General features: G+C 45.4%; 1 protein-coding gene across 1 annotated transcript in view; it reads right to left on the bottom strand.

Annotated features, from left to right (window-relative positions):
* Positions 1-21,457, bottom strand: part of TNR (tenascin R) — a 413,085-nt gene that overhangs the window by 200,407 nt on the left and 191,221 nt on the right. Inside the window, exon 2 of the mRNA XM_019425567.2 lies at positions 1,500-1,597. The gene's annotated coding sequence lies outside the window, so the exon portion shown is untranslated. The remainder of the gene's footprint in view (positions 1-1,499; positions 1,598-21,457) is intronic.

Here is a 21,457-nt window from a genome sequence, read left to right as displayed (position 1 = left end):
AATCTTATAACGTAAGTGCCTTGTCACTATTCTTTCAGCTACACAATATCTTCTCTCAGTAGAGTTCTAGTAAGTTCAAATGTCTTCATCTTAATACATTTCCTATGACTTTCTCGCAACAGCTACCCTTAGTTGCCGCCCAGATGGTCCACCCTGTTTCAGCTCTGCTTGGTTGCAGAGAGCTTGATCTCAACCAGCTGTTACCTTCAAAACACCAAATTAACCAATTTTCTCTAAAGTGTGACTGGCTAGGGGTGCCTGGGTGGCTCAGTCGGTTGAGAGTCCAACTTCAGCTCAGGTCATGATCTCACCATTCACAGTTCGAGCCGTATGTCAGGCTCTGTGCTGACAGCTGAGAGCCTGGAACCCGCTTCGGATTCTGTGTCTCCCTCTCTCTCCGTCCCTCCCCTGCTCATACTTTGTGTTTCTCTCTCTCTTTCAAAAATAAATATAAAAACATTTAAAAACTTTTTAAAAAATAAAGTGTGAATGGCTGATAGCCAGCTTCATGTGCTAATGTCTCATAAGTTTCTGTGTTCAAAGGTATGTTAAACAGCCTGGGGTACTTTGTAGCCAATGTCCCCAAGTGAGGCAGGGTGTTGCTGGGGCTGGTCTGGATTGATTCAAACTTGGGGCTTCAGAATGCCATGCTGCAGAATGCCATGACAGATAATGGTACCTTATGGATCTGAGGTTGGAAATTAATTTTTCCAGAACAAATTTTAGCAACCATATAAACACATAGAGAGAAGGCTGGTGGGTATATTACCATTGTTTTCTACAATAAAATAAGGGCCATACCTAGTTGAGAAGTTCCCAGTTCGGCATGTCAAGTTTGAGAGCGAGCAAAAGTTATTAAGGGAGCAAAATATTCACTGTGCCTGTCAACTCTGAATCCCAAGAGCCTTCGCCCATGGACCATTTTTTAGAAGGTTATTATTTCAACCTGAAAATTCTTTAGACATATATATGTGGTGTGAAAAAGGAATTAGGAAAGCTTTTAAATTAAAAGAAATAAAACGACAGGTTTTTCCTCTAGCCATATAAATGGTTATGGATAGAGATAAAGAGATGGATATTTTTTCATAATACTTTATTAGAGGTTTTGGAACTCCAGAAATTTTAGTCGGGCTGGTGAATAATTTAGCACCGGTTCCTGCAGGCCCAGTGCAGGCACGGCTGGGCTGGGAATCAAGCCTAGTCTTGGAGGGACTGAGAGCAGTAATACACTTTTATTACCAACCACATCATGAAATGCATTTCAGAAATATTTTATGAAAAGCCAAAACCTTGGTGCCCGGTTTCCCCAGTTTTTTTTCTGAGACGGCATGAAGCCCAGGGGAGCTAATGCTCTTGAGCACCTCATTTCAGGGAGGCTGTCCCCTAGGCCGTTGTTGCAGTGACAAAGAGTCTCAGTCCCTGGGAATATGCAGTCACAAGTGAAAGCCTGGAACTGGCCATTGCAGTGATGGATGGGAAAAGTTTCATAGAAATGGTACCTTTAGTGACGGTGTCTTTGATGTTTTCTCTTCCCCACACACTCTTCAATCCCAACTCCAAGAGACCTGGCCTCTGTGCACGTGCAGCAAACGTCCACCTGAAACAGGAATAGGGAGGGAAGAAGTGCGTTGATGGTTTCAAAATAAGGAATCTCAGTTTCCCTTTCCATCCCAACCGCCATATCTCTTTTTCAATAAACTTGGAGGTACACCAGGGGGATGTCTAAAGCAAAGAAAACAAGAAGTTCTTTTGTTTCCTCTCCGGAGAGTTGTGTTTATTTTATTAATTTTCTTTCGTTCATTCTCATAGCTTTACAATGAAGCGGTAAATATTTAAGAAACCGTTCTACAGAATGATTATAAATCCAGAAATGTGTTTTAGGTGACAAATCTATTCTGAGGTCTTTGCAGGTGGTCACAGTAACATAGAGTGGTGATCTGATTATGACAGATGCTTGGCAATTCCTCCAGGAAGCCACCCGTTGCCCCTAAACCGGAGCCCCTCTTCTGTCCTTAATGTGAGCAGCACTCAGGCATTCCCATATCCAAAAAGTCACCACTTGTCGTCAGCCTCTTCATCTGCGCTATTCTCACTCTGGACTCTCTGTCCCTCTCGCTGCTTTGGTTCTTGTCCCAAGCACAGTGCAGCACAGAGAAGTTCACCAAATACTCATCGAGGAAATGAATGCGTAACAAAGGATAATCCTTGCAGGTTAGAACCCTCCCCCCACAGAAGCAGTGGCACCTACTGCAAGTGGGAGATTCCATGTCAGTAATTTGTCAACCTGTGTAAGCCTGGCTCCCATGCAGGACTTGGACCAGTTCTCCCCTGTACACAATTCCCAGGAACTATCGCCACCCGTCCATTACCGGATGATTATGCCTTTGTGGGCTTGCTTCCCACAAATCCTCTGGGCTTTCTCCAAAGGGGACACAGAGCCTTAGGGATCTCAACTGTATTTGCAAAAAAATCAATTAGCACTGGAGGGAGGAAGGAGCAAGCCATTGGCTAGGGTGTAGGCTTGCTCGACTAAGTTCTTCCTGAATAAATTAGCCTTCCCTGGAAGACCCCATGGAACCTTAGAACTAGAAGTGGAAAGATCATTTAGTTCTGGAAGGGCAAATAGATTTCATCTCTGGGGAATCCTTCCCCCAGTGTATCAGCAGTGGCTGCTTGGAGTGTGGGGTTGGGAAAGATTCTGAGGCTGCATCATTGGGAAGGAGAGTGTTCATCAGCAGTCCTGCCAGTGTCCAGTGTGGGTAAGTGTTGAAGTGACATATAAATGCCAGGTGTCCCCCCTCTGGTTCTAACCCAACAGCTCACCAAATGGAATAATTACACTTCCTCTGGTCAGTGTAATTTGGACAGTGGCTACCCAAATTTGCAGCCCATTTTTTTTCTGGCAGATAACTCTGATATTTGAAAATTTCTTCTTCCATGGAACTGAAACTCTCTCTTCTTTTTACTTTTACCTATTGGCCCTTTTATTCCTCACCCTGCAGGGTGGTGACTTCACTTGTAGAAAGCTGGCCCAATCTCTTTTGAACCAACTAAGTCAAAAGTCATCAAACATGTTAGCAAAATCCCCTTCAGGTTCCTTGATTGAAAATCAGTTCCTTCGATGTGCTATTTTATTACCTATTTCTCCAATGAGGTATGAGCAGAGTCATTCACTCATTTAAGTAACATATATTTGTTGACTACATTTTACATTTCTTTGTTTGATATTCTCAAAATTAGAAAAGAGATATGTGTTCATTGTATCAGGTAAATCAATGCAAAGATTTATACAGAAAAAGCTAATCACCACCCCCCCCCCAACCTCAGCCTCTTGATGTAACATTCTGATAGACCAGTTATGTATCTTTCCACACCATCACAAGTCCTGTTCTAGGGAAACAGACGCAGTAGGTTATGTGCACTGAAGGTTCACTGGGGCATACTCTCATCAGGGAGGACAGGGAGCAGGATTGGCCAGAGGGAGTTCTGGAGCCACCCTGCATTGAGAAGGGACAGGCCTTTGGACCCCACCTGTCCTTGGCTGCCCCCAAGGAGACACTGGGCAAAGCAGCTTCCTCTGGCTGAAGGTGACTCCTGGACGGGACCCCAGCTGTGAGCTGTGAGCTACCAACACTCCCAGCACCTGGGTGGGGGGGGGGGTGAGTGCTGCTGTGGGGAAGTGCCTCACAACACCCCTCACCCACACCCTCCTTCATGCTCATTTAAACCCAATCAAGCATATAGACACAGATATATGATGTTTTTGTTTATAGTTTTTAGCCAAAATTCTCTGCAACTTGTTTTGACTTAACATATGAGCATCATCATTTTTTCCCTAATTTACTCACACATATATACACATACTTTCACAAAAAAAGATCGTATTACACATCAAGGCTTTTTAGTGCCATGTCCTTATTTTTTTTTCTCTCTATTTCTTGCCTCTCTCCACCTCCTCTCCCTCCTTCACCATCCGTATTATCCTCAGCTCCCAGGTTGAATGCAGACTTCGGTCCTTTCCTCCATGCTCATATAACCACATACATTCGTATGTGACTACGGATAGATGCTCTGATTCGGTGTTTTGGTCATTGGCAACAACCATTCGCTAAGAGCCTTCTGAGTAACCAGGTCTGTGCCAGGCACTGGGATACAAGAAGAGGACACAGCCTCTGCCCTGATGGAGTCCTGCCCTGGGGGAGGGAGACCCCAGGCTGGCAGTTACAGGAGGAGAAGTCCACTCATGGAGGCAGGCACCAAACACACAGAGTTACTGGGGAGATTAGAACTAGCCTACGGACCCCTGTGTTCTAGTCCTGTGCTCCTTCCATTTAACCAGCTTGTATATATGTCGATATTTTTTTTAACTACTTTTATTTTTTCCTAAATAAGCTTCAAACTGTGGGCTGAGCAATGACCACAGTGAATTCAAGCAAGTGTGTACTGGTCTTTTTGAAGCCACGACCATACTTGCTATGTCAGAGAAGCTCATATTGAACCTGATATACCAGCCCTTGTGATATAATGTGCACTACCTCACTAATAGACCCATTTGACTTAACAAGCCATCTAGCCTTAAAGAGATCACACAAATGCGCCATCTCAGAGTAGGTTCTCATATAACCGGTGACGAGGCGAACGATTCCTATAACAGAAAGTGACGTCAGTGGGTCACAACATGAACAAGTATTCTGTGGTAACAAGTTCCGAGGCAAAGCTGTTGGATAAATACTGAGTGCAGGGCTCTTGCTCCCAAATCCTTTCAGCTGGCACACTGCAGGGGGGACCGAGGGAGAGAGGAAATGGAACCACAGGAGACGCACACAAAGCTAAGGAGCATGGTGACCTGACTCCCCAGCAACTTCAGCAAATTGCTGTGTTCTTTCTGTTCATTCTCTCAACCCACTCATCTACCTGCACTCCTGCTCTTTATGGCCAACATTCCCTTGATAGCTATTTTCTGGGGTCAGCTTGTAACAGCTCATCTTTGGAGGAAAAAAAAAAAAAGCTTTCCTATGAAATATGTCCAGAAAAATGTGCACTTTATTTTCTCTCCACATCAAATGCTGACCCCTCTTCTACTGAATGTGAGTCCAGAAATCCGAGGGGCTTTGTTGGTTGGGCCCTCTGTCCCTGTTTGCCTGGGCAGGATCTGAGGAATTGGGTGGTCTGAGGGGTGCAACCTTAGATGTCTGTTGATTGCAAACACAGATTTTCTCCAAAGCCCTGTGTCGATTTCCCCTCTGGCTTAGGCAGATCATGGGCAGAAGAAGAACACTGCCAGGCCAGGTGGGACATAGCAATCAAAACCTGAGGAGCTTTCGGACTCCATAGAAATAGTTCATTTTGACATTCAGCGTAAACCTTCATACTTGGGTGGTTTTGGGTTTGTTGATTGCAAATTGCCGGAGATGTCCCAGAAATAGCCACGTGATTGCAAGTGTGCTCATCAGTTCTAGACAAGACTACCCAATGTGCTAAATTCTTGTCAATTCACATTTTTCCTCTTATAACTGTTGGTTGCTAAAAATGGATCAGATTTTCAGTACAATGGCCAACAAACTGTACTTAGTCATCTTGATGAGAAAATGGCAAATTGAGGCAACTCTTGGTGATCTGACCCATAGTCAGCTCCTAAACTCACAAGGGACCTTAAATGACTATTATTTGGGGCTCTTATCTTCAGGCATATACACTGAAGTTTTCTTAGAAGGATTTCTAATCCTACCCATTGGTATTGGCAAGACATTGGAATTCAGCAGGATATGAAGAGTTCATGAATTCATTATCTATTGCTGTATAATGATTACCCCCCAAATTCACTGGATTAAAACAATAAGCATTTTTATCTCATAGTTCTGTGGGTCAGAAGTGGTTTATCTGTGGTTCAGGTTCAAAGTCTCATGAAGTTTCAGGTAAGATGTCAGTGAAGGCTGTAATCCTTCAGCAGGCTGAAGACCTGCTAAGTTGGGAGACTCTGGTTCCATGAGGGCTCACTTGGATGGTACTGGTTGTTGCAGGAGGCGTCCCCATGTGGCCCTCTGCTGGGCTGCTTGAGTATCTTCACAGCATGGTTGGCTTTCCCCTGAGTGAGTGACCCAAGGGAGAGCCAGGGGAAAGCAACCACGTCTTTTATGACCCACCTTATCCTTTCTACAATATCCTATTGGTTACATGGTTAGTTCTATTTAATGTGGGAGGAGACAATACAAGGGTATGAATACTAAAAAGCAAGGGGTAATTGGAGGTCATCTTGAAGGCTAGCTACCACGATGCTTTTCTGCTTTTATCAGTAATGGTAAAGAACTGGTAAAAAAAAAAAAAAAAAAAAATCTCTGTTTCTTGTACCTCCATGGAACAATAAATGGAAGAGTGTGGAATTTGACTCAAATTCCAGCTCTTACCAATTACATATTTTTGGAAAAGATATTTACTGAATCCTGCCAAGAGTACCTTTTCTAATCTGTAAAATGGGGATCATAATACTTCTTTATAGGATTGCTGTGAGGATTAACTCAGATAATATAGGTGAAAAGCTCACCTAGCTCAGTGTATAGCAGAAGGTAGGAATGCAAACCTTGTTTGTTTCTCTCTCTTTCTCCCTCATTCTTGCCTCTCAGGATCATGGTGCATCATCAGAATGGTAAATGATGGCAATTCACAGTTGACCTTCCTCCCTGCCTCACCCCCTTCCGTCTGTGTTTTCCCAAACCCAAGCCTTGGTGGTTTAGGTTTGTTTTCCCCGAGGAAGATTTGCTGAGGCTTAATAAAGTCAGGACGTGTGAGAGACACCACCTCTTTCATATCTTAATTAGCAATTAATTAAGTGAAGGTGCAGGTGTCTGGAATATCTGACAGACAGGCTCAATAATTATCTTTTATCATTATTACTAATGGAAAATATGGTCAGGGTGGTTCACGTTTCCCCAGAATTTCAGCTTTAATTGAACGACCCAGTGGGGAGAATCAAAATGAGCAGTCTGCCCTTTCCACATTGTTTTATTAAAAACATTTTGAAATTTGGAGCTGCCTTGCACTCAGGAGTTTGGCTGGCCTGTTATCCTAGGCTGTGATCTTTAGCTAGGCTCAGAGGAAGCAGGGCCTGCCACCTGGGGGTTGCAAGGTCCCTCTAAGAAAGCTCACAGTCACATTTTGATGACTATGCCTGCAGTATTTCATTAACACCCTCCTCCTCCTCTGCACCCCCCACCCCGGCAAGGTCTCTGTTTGGAGGTCAGAAAAAGATATTGCTATAAGGTCTGAGCTGGAGAAGGGAAGGGAGGCACTTTCCCAATGTGGCTATAGTGATGTTGGCCCCAGCCTCATGGAAGTTCTTTCTGGGAGGTGTGGTGAGGCCCCAAGCTGGTGGTTACTTGCTTCACAACCTCACGTTCATACGGGAAGTGTGGCAAGTCAAGAGCTCAGAACTTGGCCACTGCTTGGAAGACTCGGGGAAAGTAAGCTGGGGCTTGGCTTCTGCTCTATTCTGAACTCGCCCACAGGGGATCCTCTGTGGGTGCTGTTTAAGAGGGACCAGACAAGCCATTCCAAGGCTTTAGTCTTCCGGAGGTAACCGGGGACAGCCGAATATGTATCAGACTACCTTTCACCTCAGAGAGAGCTGCACAGTATTACCACAGGGGATCACTTGGGGCAGCACAATGGTCCCTCTCTGCCCACATGTGCCTGGATGTCTGTATAGATCGCGCAACACCTCCTAGGTACCTGCTACCTCATTATCGTTATTCTGCAGTGGATTCTTTGGATGAGACCTCCCGCTCTGCCAACACATATCAAGGATCTGATCTAAGCACTTGACAGGTTTGGAGCACAGTCAGTATCCCCCACCAAGTGGGTAATTTCAGATATTAACAATGCACAGTTCCAACTTAAGATAATTCATCCTGACGAACAGGAGGGGGATAGCTCCTGTTCGTGGGGCTGGAAGACTCCAGCGTGTCCTCTGGATTGCTGGATCTCCCTCGCTCTGTTTCCTGGCGCTTTGCCCTGCCTGTGGGTGGCTGTGCTGTAAAGAGCAAGGTTCCTTTTCTACGATTAGGCTTCATGTAGTTTCCAGTCTACATTCACGGTGCTTTGAGTTGCTTTTTCACTGAGCATTCGTTGTTCTTTGACATCCTTCTGAGCGACACTGCAATCTAATAACCCTAAGTGGAGTAGATTTGGTGCATGAAAAAAGGATTAGCAATGAGCTCCGTGTCTTAAAAATCAAACTGTTAGCCGTGGTTCTCTCTGAGTCATGTGCTTGTTTTTCTTTTTTTAATTTTCTTTGTCTTTTCCCACTTAATCTAAATTTCTTAACATTTCTATCATGCTTGTATTTCGCTTTAACAATGTGAAAATGAGTGTGATTTTTTAAAGCTTTAGAAAGTACAGTTATAACTTATTGTACCAAGTCTTACACCAATGGTTCTTAGCATGCGGTCCACAGAGAGTTCATGAATGCATATGGAAAAAAAGTTATATCTGCCTTTTCACCGACCTCTAACAAAAATTTAGAAGTCCCTCTAATTTTAAATGTGGGCAACAAGTCATAATAGTCTGAGCAGTAGCTGTAATTCTGTCACCAATAGAAATCACAGATATTTTTATATCTCATTACAGTTGCTGCAGATATGTTGAAATATTGTTTAAGCTTATTACTATTTCAAAATTACAGTACTTATTAGAGCTGCCAGCAAATCTTGTTATTTACTGTGTTAATAAAGAAGCATATATATTACCATACAGCAAAATTTGGTTTTTTAGTATTTTGATAACTGCATTTCGATAAAAATGCGGTTTCCTCTGTAATCTTACAGATTTTGTTTTCTACACTTATACCATTATTCTGAGAAGGGGTTCACATGCATCACCAGGCCAAAAAGGGCCATGACATGAAAAGGGTTAACTGGCCCTGGCTGAAGAGGAATGCAGATGGCCTCCTTTGTCCTTCTCTCAGCTCCACAGTTGGGTCAATACTGCGTATGCTACTCCATGGGCTTGCGTGTGGCCAAGCCCGATGGGAGTTTGTGGCCTGGAAGTTTGATGGGGTGTGTTTGACCTTTCCAACTACAATGCAAATACCTCAAGGATGGGCATCTGGGCCAGTTTTCTTCATCTATGCCTCCAAAGCCCCTAAGGCAGTAGAATTAAAGGATTATATTTCAAGCACTAAGTTGACTAGCAAATATTTTAGAACTTCAGCCATGGAAGGCGTCCCCACACCCCACCGGTCCCCAGCTTATGTTCTGGCCTTCCCTTGGGAGTCATCATGTCTTTTTGGCCAACCGGGCTGTTTTTATTCTGAATGTCTCCCTCCCAGCATCCTCTCTGCCATCTTCCTGTCCCATCTGCCATTCTTATCTTTTTGCCCACAGCCTCCCTCCGTTTAAAGAGAGTGGGAGGTTCTGGTGGTCAAAGCCTGACACAGACAAATGCTTCATAACCAGGAGGCCTCGGGTGCATGGTTGTTAAGTGATCACCAAACTCCGAACACCACACTGGAGGGCACCCCTTGGAGAGCACTAAACTGGGGTCTAATTGCATTTACTAGACATCAATCACCAGGGTAATTTCCTGCCTAAGGATGTGTGCTCTCCTTAGTGAAAGAAGCTGAAAATGAGTCCACAAAGGGAAAGAGAAAGCTATGGATCTAAGGTGAGCCCTGGCCCTTTCTTCATCTGATATAGAGCTCTGCCTTGCCCGGGTATGGACAGAGGGCAGTATTTCTTCTCTTCTTTAAATGACTCCTGGGGCAGGTAATTGGCTAACCCAGTACTTGGCTGGCAAAAGTGTGACCCTCAGGGCCAGAGGCTGAGTATATTTTCTCTGATGGCAGCTCTCTGGTCTTCCTCAAAGATAGCCAATTTCCCCTCAAAGCACCTGACCCAGGGGGCACAACTTTACAACTGGCCCAGCATTTCCTGTCTTCTTGGGACAAGTTCAGTTTTAACTTGTTACATATCATTGGATCCACAATTTAGGGTGGATCAATTGCTAGAGTGACACAAGGTCAACTTCCCAAGCATTTGAGAAAGGTCTCTCCTCTGGTTTCCGTTGGGGTGTGAGCCAATGTTCTGCTGCTTCCCCATCAGTCAACGTGAGCTTGGAGGACACAGGACTAGAACACTGGGCCGAAGACACAGCACCTGTGTCCTCCTCTCTTGTCAGGGGCAGTTCAGGCACTTCTCAGACCAGGGCCCTCTCCTGGGGCCTGCTTCTGGAAGAGCAGGTGGGGAGTCCCCTGGTCAAACAGGAAATGGATTAAACCAATGATCTTGTATAAATTCAGTGGAGGCACCACTGTCATTTAGAGTGGGATGACTCATTTTTAGGTGAGAGTGTCCAAGATCAAAATTGGGAGAAGTAGAAAATATTTAGGATATCTGAGCCAGGGTAAATAGGAGAGGCAGAGCCAGAGGTCAAGAGCTTAGTGCATGTAGGACCAGACCAGGAAGTTGGGTACAAGGCCAGGACAAGGCAAATGCGGCCCATGGGGCCACAACTAGGGCTGGGGTGTTCAAACTTGCTCTGTTCAGATGCTGGCCTTGTGGGAAATGGGAAGGGGAAGTACAGGATTGGAGCAGAGAGCGTGGCCAATTGCAGTGTGACTACCGGGCCAATGTCCCTGGGGCTACAGTGGCTTGAGAGGAATCTATCTTAGCATGACCTGTGCAAGGTGTGGAAAGGGGAGTTCAATCCAGTGCAAGTGTGTATTGACAGTGGGTTAACATGAAGAAGGTCCTGGAAAATGAAGGCTTACTTTCTTTAATTGTTCTAAGTGTTCAGAAATTACAATTTGGTCTAAAACCTTGAATTCTTAGTGTCCTGGTATGATCCAAGGTTGTCTAGCCTTGTGCTTTATAGATTACTCTATTGCCATTTTGGGAGAGTTGATTCTTCTTTGGAAGATACTGTCCACAGTATTGCAAACTGATCTTCAAATCTCACCTCGATTCATCCTACGTTGGCATTTTGGCCACCATACACATATGTCCAAACATTTTGACCATTACACACACATCTTGACTACTATATATACATTTCCGAATATTTCCAAGGGTAAGAGGGAAGAGGGAAGTCAGGACCACCCCCATTAATGTAGCTTCTCTATTGGGCTAAGAGGAAAACCATGGTTTCAGTGTTTTTGCTTTCTTACATCTACGTTTGAACTGACACTATAAATTCCTTGAAGGCACAGATAGTGACTTGTTCATCTAATGGCCCCAGGGAGGGCCAGGTCAATATGACAGCACAGCCTTGAGAAATTTTGGAGGTATGCTCCCAAACAAAATCCCACTCTGCTTTCCACATTGCAATCATCTGTTTGCGCCCCTCCCGAGAGAAAGAAAAGAAAACCAACACCAAAAAAGAACAACAAAAACCAAAAACACGTACTGATCACTTAGTATCTGCCAGAACTAAAATCACAGGAGAGAAAGAAATGAATAAGAAATAATTCTGGCCCTTGAGAAAGAAGACCACACAGTCCATGGAGAAGACACAGTCATGTGTATGGAAGGATCTATTCATGGGGCTTCTGTGTCAAGACTTTAATGGAGGTATGAACAAAGCACCCTGGAACACTGATCATAGAACCTGAGAGAACTCACAGCAGAGAGGGGCTGGATAAAGACAGGAGTGCCAAGCATGCCTAGGTGGCTCAGTCGGTTAAGCATCTGACTTCAGCTTGGGTCATGATTGCACAGTCCGCGAGTTCAAGCCCCACGTCAGGCTCTGTGCTGACAGCTCAGAGCCTGGAGCCTGCTGCAGATTCTGTGTCTTCCTCTCTCTCTGCCTCCCCCTCACTCACACTCTGTCTCTCAAACATGAATAAACATTAAAAAAATTTAAGATATAAAGATAGAAGTGCAGTGCCAAGGGTCAGAAATGGGAAAGAGCATTGAAGGCAGACAGAGCCAGTTGTGGAGATACCTGGTGAATCCTGAGTCTATTTGAAATCCATTTCTCACAGTGAGGTTGCAGAGAAACACAGATCCTTCTGATCTGTATCATTGACATTCTAAAGAAACCTTCTGGGGATGGGTCAGAACCAAGAAGCCCCATCCTTAGACCAGGCAGTTGTTTATACAGTATGATTGGAAATTCTTCACAAAACCCTCCAAGTTCCTGTGTTGAAACTCAATTTTCTACCATTAGATTTATACCTTTGTCTTACGACTTGCCCTTTCCATAGATATTTGCATTTTAAACCAAAGCGTAAGTCACTCACACTATAGCACAAATTAGTCTCCTTAGCTTTTGGTCTGGGACTCCAAGAGAAAAGGGATACTTAATGACCTCCATGGCAGACATCAAAAGGATAAAAGGAGTATGGCAAGGCCAATCAGAAATGGAGATAATGGAGACAAATTAAATCTGCTTCACACTTTCTGTGCTTGGATTAAAAAAAAAAAAAAGGTAAATGGGTCTCAAATGTAGAGGAGGGAGCAGGTACAGTCTGGTTTTTTATCTTTGCTTTTCTATTACTACACTGATGCCCTCATCAGCCAGGCCCTCCCTCACCACCCTGGCAAGCACCATTCTGCTAAGAGAAGATCCATGTGGCCCCTGAACTCTGGAATTGTGGGTCCTACCACAGACAGGCTGTGGAAGAAGTCCTGGGCAGGCTTCACTTCTCCCTGCCGCCGAGCACAGGGCTTGCCATCCTGAGGCATCACTGATCACATCTCCGGACAAAGTGATTCTGAAAAGTAGCCTTATAGAATCATTCTGCTCCAGGGTTTGACTCAAATCTTACAGTAGTCATGCTGGACTCCCAGAAGGGCCAGAAATACCAGAACCTGGGGGTGGTGAGGGGAAATTTTCAACTTCCCTTCATTGGTCAGCACCACCGGAAGATGACACAAGTCAGACCTCAGGGCTTCAAGAGAGCCTGTGGCTCAGGAAGAGCTGAGATCTGGGCTCTCCCTGCTGTGGCTGCCTGCTCCCGCCTACAGGTAACCCTGGCCTGCAGCTGGAGAGTTTGGTCTCTCTGACAGCAAACAAGTGCCCCGGCCTGGCCCTGGAAGAATGAAACTAGACATTCCTCTTCTGTGCCCTGCCTCCGTCCCCAACCTCCTTTCCAGGCCAGCCTGCACTCCGGGACACCTGCTCCTCGCCATCCTGCAGATACTCACTGGGCTCGGGCCCCAGCATCTCCTGCCTGTTCCTCCACCTCCTCCTCCTCTCTGGGCTTCCTGCCCCTCTCTCAGCCCCTTCCAGTCATTCTCCATGCCACTTCCAGGCTTTTCTAAAGTAAATCTACTCAGGTTTTTTCCCTTTCAAGGTATCAGATGTGACTAAGGCCCTGCATGACCCGGTCCTTCTCACTAGCCTGAACCCGCTCTCTGCTGGTCTCCCCTGCCTCCTTTCTGCACTCCAGGCTTGTTCGGTCTCAGTTCCCTTTCTCCTGCTGTCTGGGCCTTTGCATGTGCTGTTCCATCTGCCTAGAAACGTCTGCCTGCTTAATACTGATTGTCCAGGATTTGGCTTCTCCAAGAAGACTTCCTGACCCTCCAGGGACAAGTTTAGTGCCCTCACTTCCGCTCCCTCTCCCCTACACCACGTGCTCTCATAACAACCTTTCAAGTTGTGTTGCAGTTGCCTATGTATAAGCTGTCTTATCCTCAGCACCTGGCTCCATGCTTGGCCTGCAGAAGGAGGTCAGTTAGCATCAGACGTCAGCACGACCCTCCATGGTCCCCGCCCCGGCTCCCTGCACCTACCACAGCTTGGAGAACGAGGGCGAATGCCCACATTGCACACTGACATACGCTGCTCGAAACTGTGTGCAGAGGCAAAACAAACAAGTGATTAAGTAATGGCAGGCAAGTAGTTCACTAAGAGTCCTATCCAAATAAAATAACAGGAAAAGTGCTTTTCAGTACTGATTAACCGCAGCTGAGAATTAAAGATCATTTGTAACAAATCATTACAGTCAACTGATTAAAAATGAATGAGTTTGTACAGAGAACCATCACTGAATCTAGGGCTGAAAAAAAGACAGTTAAAGCACATTAACACGAGATGAGACTCCCAACCTGCGTGTGAGTGGCTGCACAGGGCTGATTTGCGATATAACGCCAACGGGGCGCCAAACGTCAAAAAGGGCGTGAATCCGAGTACCAGTTCGGTTTGGGATCCAAACCCCAGGCCTGGCTCTGTGAGATGGGTACAGCTTCTCTAACCTTCCCTATCATCCTCTGAGAAAAGAATGATGAGGATAATAGCACCACCACCGTTAGACTGAACAGTATAAGAAATTGCCGACATTTGGCTAGATCTGACCTACAGAAATGGCAATTGCATATGGTTCAACTATCTACCAAACTGGGGATCAAAATGACATAATGGTCATGACTCGGGAGGTGCTCTGTAAATGCAAGGCGGAGGGAAAGGCTCTCCCAGCATTAGAGCAAGAGCAAGACTGTGATAAGTGGCAGCAGCGTGGTGCGCAGGTTGGGAGACCCGCTCGTTTGCATTAATTAGTTAAGGTTGGAGGAAGGGGAAAGGGAAAGACCAGAAGTGGTGAAAGAATTCCCCCAACTCCCAACCCAGGCCCTCCCTTTCCCAGCTCTGTCTCCACCAGGGCACTCTGTACCACCCCCACTGGTATTTTATTTGTAAGCATACGTTTTATTTCACTGTGATTTTTTTTTTAAGAACTCTATAAACGAGGCTATTTCCCTCTGAATTTACAGTAGTTTCGGGGGTAGAGGAGGCTGTCTGGTATTAGATACGCTTAGCCCATCTCCGGCTCTGGGGCCGGATCTGATCTCTCACTACCCCTCACTGTGCGGAAACCTCTGAGTCTGAGTCACTGGCATGAAATGAGTGCTCAATAAATGTGTTTAGTGGAATGAATGGAAGACGGAATTAAATGAGCTCTCAAACCCCACTCAGCCTGTGGCCTCTCCTTTTGCCATTCCGACAGAGCCCTGATAGGGGATAAATGCCCACACCCCCAAGCCATGGAATTAGCGTCATTTTACATCTGCTGATTTGATGCAAATGATGGCAAGCAATTTCTTCATAATTACAAAATGTTTCTAATGAGACAGCTTATTCTTACTTTTAAAATAACTTCTATGTGGCATTGGTCAAAACCCTTTACTTACCAAAAACTCATATATATTAACCATCTATATAACACACACACACACACACACACACACACACAATTTTTTTTTGAGAGACAGAGAGCAAGTGGGGGAGGGACAGAGAGAGAGGGATACACAGAATCTGAGCTGTCAATACAGAGCCCAACACGGGGCTCAAATTCATAACCCATGAGATCATGACCTGAGCCGAAGTTGTACGCTTAACTGACTGAGCCACCCAGAAGCCTCTACATACACAAATTTTTAAACTCCCTTTTCCATCTGTAATAAAAGCCTTAATCAGATTTAACTTATTCTACCAAATTCTCTCCAATGCTTTCATCCTCATCAGGCAGAAATGCATCCTCTCTTTACCCTGGCTAACTCATTTTCCCAAAGAACTGATACATGCCTACTTTAACACCACTCCTCCCGCCCAATCCTCTACCCTGCCCCCACACCCCCATATGTGCCTTCATCCTGGAAGTGAGAGACAGAGCTGAAGGCCAACTTCACAGGCAGAGAACCATGTGCTCACATGGTAACATACTCAGAAGGCTTGGCTTACCACTTTGCTGTTGCCATCTTGAAATTTGTAGTAATGTACTAATGTTTGGACAAGAGACCCCACATTCTTATTTTGGGGCAAAGCATATAGCCAGTGTTGGCAGAGATGGAGAGGAAAGGACACAGTGCGAAACCCAGAGGTGGCAAGGGTGATGGTGTAATCCAAGAGTAGAGGGCTCCAGGGGAGAGTCTGAAGACGGCCTAAGTCAACCAGCAGGACACTTTTAAGGAAAGCTGAGAGCAGGGAGTGTAGCTGCAGAGGACCCTTGTTGGTTGAGAGACAGGCTCGAGAAGAAGGAGATTTGCTAAGGATTCCTACAAGGCTAGAACTATCAGGTTTAGGCTCTTGAGGCTGCAGAGACTACTTCAACACGAAGGCAAGAAGTTAGTCCTCCAACGTAGCAGGAGATCGTGTCTCCTAGAGCCAGCAAGCAGCCAGAGAGTGAAAGCAATAACTGGAAAAGTCTGCCTATTGCGTTCATGTGACATAGACTGGAGTGTGCCTTTTATTTGTTATTTATTCCCTTAACCAACGCTGACTATCTAATGTGCATGTACTCCTCTAGTTCATGAGCCATTTTGAAGATGACAATAACTCAGTCTCTGCTCTGGGGAACTCCTAACCCCTAAAGAAGAGAAAGACACGTGAATGATCACGTGATGTGATTAATGTTAAAACAAAGGTTGCAGTTGCGTATTGTAGAGTAAGGGTAAAGGGAATGAGCAACGTTGGGGAAGGTTTTATGAAAGGTGCTACGACTAGATTTTGAAGGGTCATAAGAGTTCAGCCAACAAAGACAATGAGACAAGCATTTGCATGGAGGGAATAGTGTGAGTAAATATATGGAGCTGAGAACCATGGTAGTATCATGGGGCATCTGATACTGAGGAGAAGTCTAATACAAACAAAGCAGAGGGTACAAGATAGTGAGTAGCAAGACACGGTGATAAAAAGACTAGAAGAATCCTTGTCGTGAAGAGACTCGAATGTTATAATATGGGGCCTGAATTTTACTTCTGGTTCATGGAAGAGCCTTTGAAGTTTCTTAAGCAGAGAAGATCAGATTTCGGGGAAAAGGAGGGAGAGATATCTTTTGCTGCGGTGCAGAGATGAATTCAAGTGAAGAGTAACAGAAGCAGGCAGGCTGGTTGGGGAAGAAGTGATCAACAAAATTCAAGCAGGGGATAAGAAAGGCCCAATGCCAGGTGATATCAGAGTAAACAGAAAGTGGGGAAGAGACAAAGGATTTATCCTAAAGGTAGAATGGATTCTAGTTGGCTTATTGGATGGAATGGGGGTGGGGGAGGTACAATGAAACCTTCCCTGGTTTCTGACTTTCATATTTGGATTGACAGCATTGCCATTAGTCATGATGGAGAATAAAGGGATAGGAGGAAGGTAAGAAAGTGAGTTGAATTTGGACATGTTAAGTTCAAGGGACCACTAAATATGCCCAGTGATTATCTGTGCTAGAAATTTGGAAGTCATAAGAATATAGATACTTATTGAGGTTAAGAGCATGGGTGGGATTACCCACAGAAGGTCTGTAGGGCCAGAATCTCTGGAGAATACTGAAATTTAGAAAGTGAGGGGATGAACATGATCTAGTGAAAGAGGCTAAGGACAAGCTATTGGAAAGACAGAGGGAGAATCAGTGTGGTAGATGGTATTATTGTTTCCTATTATTAGCTATCTTTTCTGGAAGATCAGTGTATGTCCCTGGTCATTGCCAGTGGACGAGTGCACTTCCTTCATCTCTAATTAGCAGACTCGGGCCATGTGACTTTCTCTGGCCAATGGAATATGAGCACAGGGGATCCACACAACATCCAAAAAGAAGTCTTAGGAGTCACTGGGTGATTCTGCCAGAACAGCCTCTGTTCCTTCACCCCGGATCCCCAGATGAGGAACATACAAGGAGCAGAGCAACGTCCACCCCTCAGCTGATGTGGAACATAAGCATGAAGGAAAACCTTCATTGTTGTAAGCCAGCGACATTGGCGGTTATCACTTTAGCGTGACATAGCAAAAGCTGACGATTACAACCAGGAAAGAATAGCGTCTCAGAAATACAGGAAACACTTCAAGCAAAAGCGAGTGGTCAATAAGGTCACAAGGGACAGCAAGGTAATTAGATGTGGCCATAGGGAAGTTATTGGTAATCTGAGGGGGAACAGCTTTGATGGCGTGCTGGAAGCTGAGGCCAGATTGCTACGGATGGTGACATGAATGGGAGGTGAGAAGGTGGAGATAGTAAGGGTAGATTTCTCCGTTCATAGTGTTGACTACAAACAAGGAGAGAGAGAGAGAGAGAGAGAGAGAGAGAGAGAGAGAGAAACAGCTTAAGGTGGAGATAGAGTAGGAGGGAATTTTATTTAGGAGAAAAGAGACTTGCAACTGTTTGTAGACTGAGGAGAAAGCTTTCCTGGAAATGGAGAGATTGAAGATTAAGTATTGAGGTTAAATGCCTGAAAATAGGTATATCTGTATCATAACATTAACAATAATAACAGCAAACGCTTATGTAGCGCTCACCAAGTGCCCAGTTCAGCTTTGACTGCCTTGCATGTATTAATTTAATCGTCAAAGCAACTCTATGAGGTAAGTACCTTTATCATCACTTGCATTATACAGTTGAGTAAACTGAGGTATGGAGAATGTCATCAGCTCATCCAAGTTCATGCAGCTAATGAGTGGCAGAGCCAGAATTCAAACTAAGGCCACCAGATCCAGCGAGCAGGTCCTTAACAATCATGGTATATTGCCTCTCCCAGAGGTAAAGAAAGATTTTGAGCTATAAACCCTACCTGGGAAGGTGATGTGCCAGAGAGAGGGTCATAGGCACCCTGAATGAGGGGTGTGGCAGACGAGTATAAAGGGAGTGCCCAAGGAGGATACAGTTCTGGTTTCTTCGAGAGTGGAATTGGCAAGTCGTGGGCATTGAACCTTCCAGCTGGGGTACCAGCTTGGTTTTTTTAGTCTCCCCTCAGCCTCTGTCAGTCTGGCTGGGATTGGGAGGTGAGCAAAGATGAAAAAGAAAAGGAGCAGAAAAAAGCTAGATAAAAATGACTACAGAAGAATCAAAGGGTAGGCAAAGGAGGGAGAACCAGGCTCACTTCACTCACTACGTGCCAAGTGCTATGTGGGGCTGGCGGTTCTGAGGGGGAAGGCCCAGCCCTTTCCTGGAGGAGCTCCCCAGGATGATGGGAAGACACACATAAGAGGCTACTTTGACTCTGGGGTGAGGTTAGGTGTGGTGTGGCACAAAAGCCTAGTGAAAAGTGGACACAGAGAGACAGAATCTGCCGGCACAGATTCCACTGAGCAAGAAGCAGGTTGTCAGTATCTCTCATCTTACAGATGCCCCTTTTTTTCATGCTCTGTGAAGATCAGGACGCAGCTAATGGGATGTGGAACTCCCCTCCAGCCTAGACCAAAGGCAGAAAGACCACGAGGGCAGAGTTGCTTTTCAGAGTTCAAAGTTGGAGAAATCTAAACTGATACCATACATCTAAGTACCCAAGCTCGGGGTGCCTTTTAGGCGGCATTTCAAAGTGCGGGTGGCCTTTCATCACTATTGGGTCTGCAGGACGCGTTGTGAGTTGTCAGGTCTCCCCGTGTCACCTCCGTGTGTGGCAGTGCTCTGAACTGGAAAGGATGCCCCTGGGCTCTTGGGAAGTCTGAAGACTTCCCTCCATTTATTCTTGTTGCTGAGCTGTAGTGAAATGAACAGTTGGTTCTGCTCCGCAAAGTGTTCATCCCTCTCCCTCTTCCTTCCTTTGCACTTGACTTTGTCTCCCTACCTCCTCCCCTGACTCTCTATTTAAGAGCAACTATTGTTTAAACAAACACACCACAAACATTGATGTTTTGTGCCTTGGGACTTCTGTCTCCCAGGTAGCCTGACCTGCTTCCTGCAGATCTGCCTAGCAGAATCCTGACCCACCAGATATGGCTCTTGTGAGCATCTCTGACCCCAGCACCTTCTACCCCAATGCCCTCCACATCCAGCTGCCACTCCCCACCTGAGTCATGTCAAAAGCATGTGTCCCTGGATTTATTTTGTTCTCGACTGTTGCCACCCTCTTTGGGAGAGTCCATAATGCCTTCCGGGCAATCTTGAGCCTATCTAGCCTTGTCCTTAATTAGCAGCTAGCCCACTCTGCTCCTCCCTGGGTGCCTTCATGTGGAAAAGATGAAGTAGAAGTCAGTGGTAAGGTAAGGGCTTCATAAAAAGTGAAATTGGGGTTGGTACTTGAAGGACGCAGCACACTTCCCAACATATAAACAAGAAAAGAAAGAATGTTCTAGGCAGAAGAAGGGACAGCATGTGCAAAAGCACCAAAGTGTGACAGGACAGAGTGAATTCAGGAGAGGTGCACCTTATGTATGGAGAGTGGCAACCAAAAGTGACACCGCTGAAGTCGTGTAAAGAGCACTGAACATAATGATCAGAAACTCAGTCTTGGGCTTGGTTCTGTAGACAGTTGAGGTCTAACCAAGGGTCTTTAAGTAGGAAAATCTAATGTGATTATATTTGGGTTTGGGTTTTAGAAATCTAAATGTGGCTGGGTGACAGGTGGAGCTGGTAGGCAAAGACTCAAGGCAGAGAGCCCTGGTGAGAAGCCACTGAAATCCCACCCAGGCAAGACCACAGCCAGGTTCTTAGCATCTGTCCCCAGGGGACCAGGCAGACCATGAAGTCAGCACAGGGAAGATAGCCTGTCGCACAGCCTGCGCAGGGAAGAATCTCATATCTTCCCTGGGAGATAGTCTCAGAACCCTGTCTCCCTACCTTTCTTTTCCCAGGATAAAGTAGATTTTCTGAAAAGTAAACCCAGAGACCCTTGCTCGGAATGAAGGCTTCATGTGTGTAGAGTAATGTATGTCTCACTGCCACTGCCTCTAGTAGCAGCAAGAAGAGGCTCCCCTGGGACTTTTTTCCAGTATTGAACACATTTTATTAGTTTGCTGGTGTCCAGTTGGCTCTAATGAGAGAAATGCACCCACATCAGAAAGATATGGAAATCAGCCTGTTCGCCCCTTGCCAATCTTTCTGCTTACTCCTGCTTCCCCACCTCTGTCTTTTAGTCTAAGGCCTTTTAGTCTAAGGCCATATTGTATGCAAACATTTCCTCCCTTTAGCCCCCTTCTCCTGCTGGTTACCTGCCAGTGGCTCTCCCACGGGTTTTACTCTAAGCTAAAATTTAATTTAAAAAAAATTTGAGATCTACAGAGAGCTTTCCCACGAGGGAACACCCGACAGTGAAGGTTAGGAGACATGAGGCTAATGAACTCCGGAATATTGGTTACATCTCACTTGATTACACTCAGAAAATGTAAAACCATCTTTTAGTCATGACTGGTCATTTGTCTTCAGGAATGCTCAGAGCAACACCCCACTCACATTTATCTCCCCTTCAGGTTCCGGTCAAGGTTTCTAGAAATTAGTGATTCATCACTGGATACAACCACTACCATTGGGATCTGCCAACCCAAGAAAAATCGGCACATCCCTTTGCCAAAGTGCTACCTCTTATTGGTAACATCTATGTGCAGCTGGGTACTGCTGGTACACAACCTCCATGCACGTGCCAGAACAGAGACCTCACATGTGTGTCTGGACCGCTAAGAGTAGATCAGAACCACAGCTCTCCAGACACGCCTGTGGGCTCCTAATAGGCTTATGCTCTCCAGAGAGGAATGTGGGAATCCACTCAAGTCTTCTTTGGATTCTTAGGCACATAAAGCTCATTCATTTGGATGAGAGAGGAGGAAGACTCATTCT

This window comes from Panthera pardus, unplaced genomic scaffold (genome assembly GCF_024362965.1).
Source record: "Panthera pardus isolate Hobbes unplaced genomic scaffold, ASM2436296v1 HiC_scaffold_21, whole genome shotgun sequence".
NCBI lineage: Eukaryota > Metazoa > Chordata > Mammalia > Carnivora > Felidae > Panthera > Panthera pardus.
Note: the sequence above shows the minus strand (reverse complement) of the source record. Positions and strands in the feature narration are given on the sequence as shown.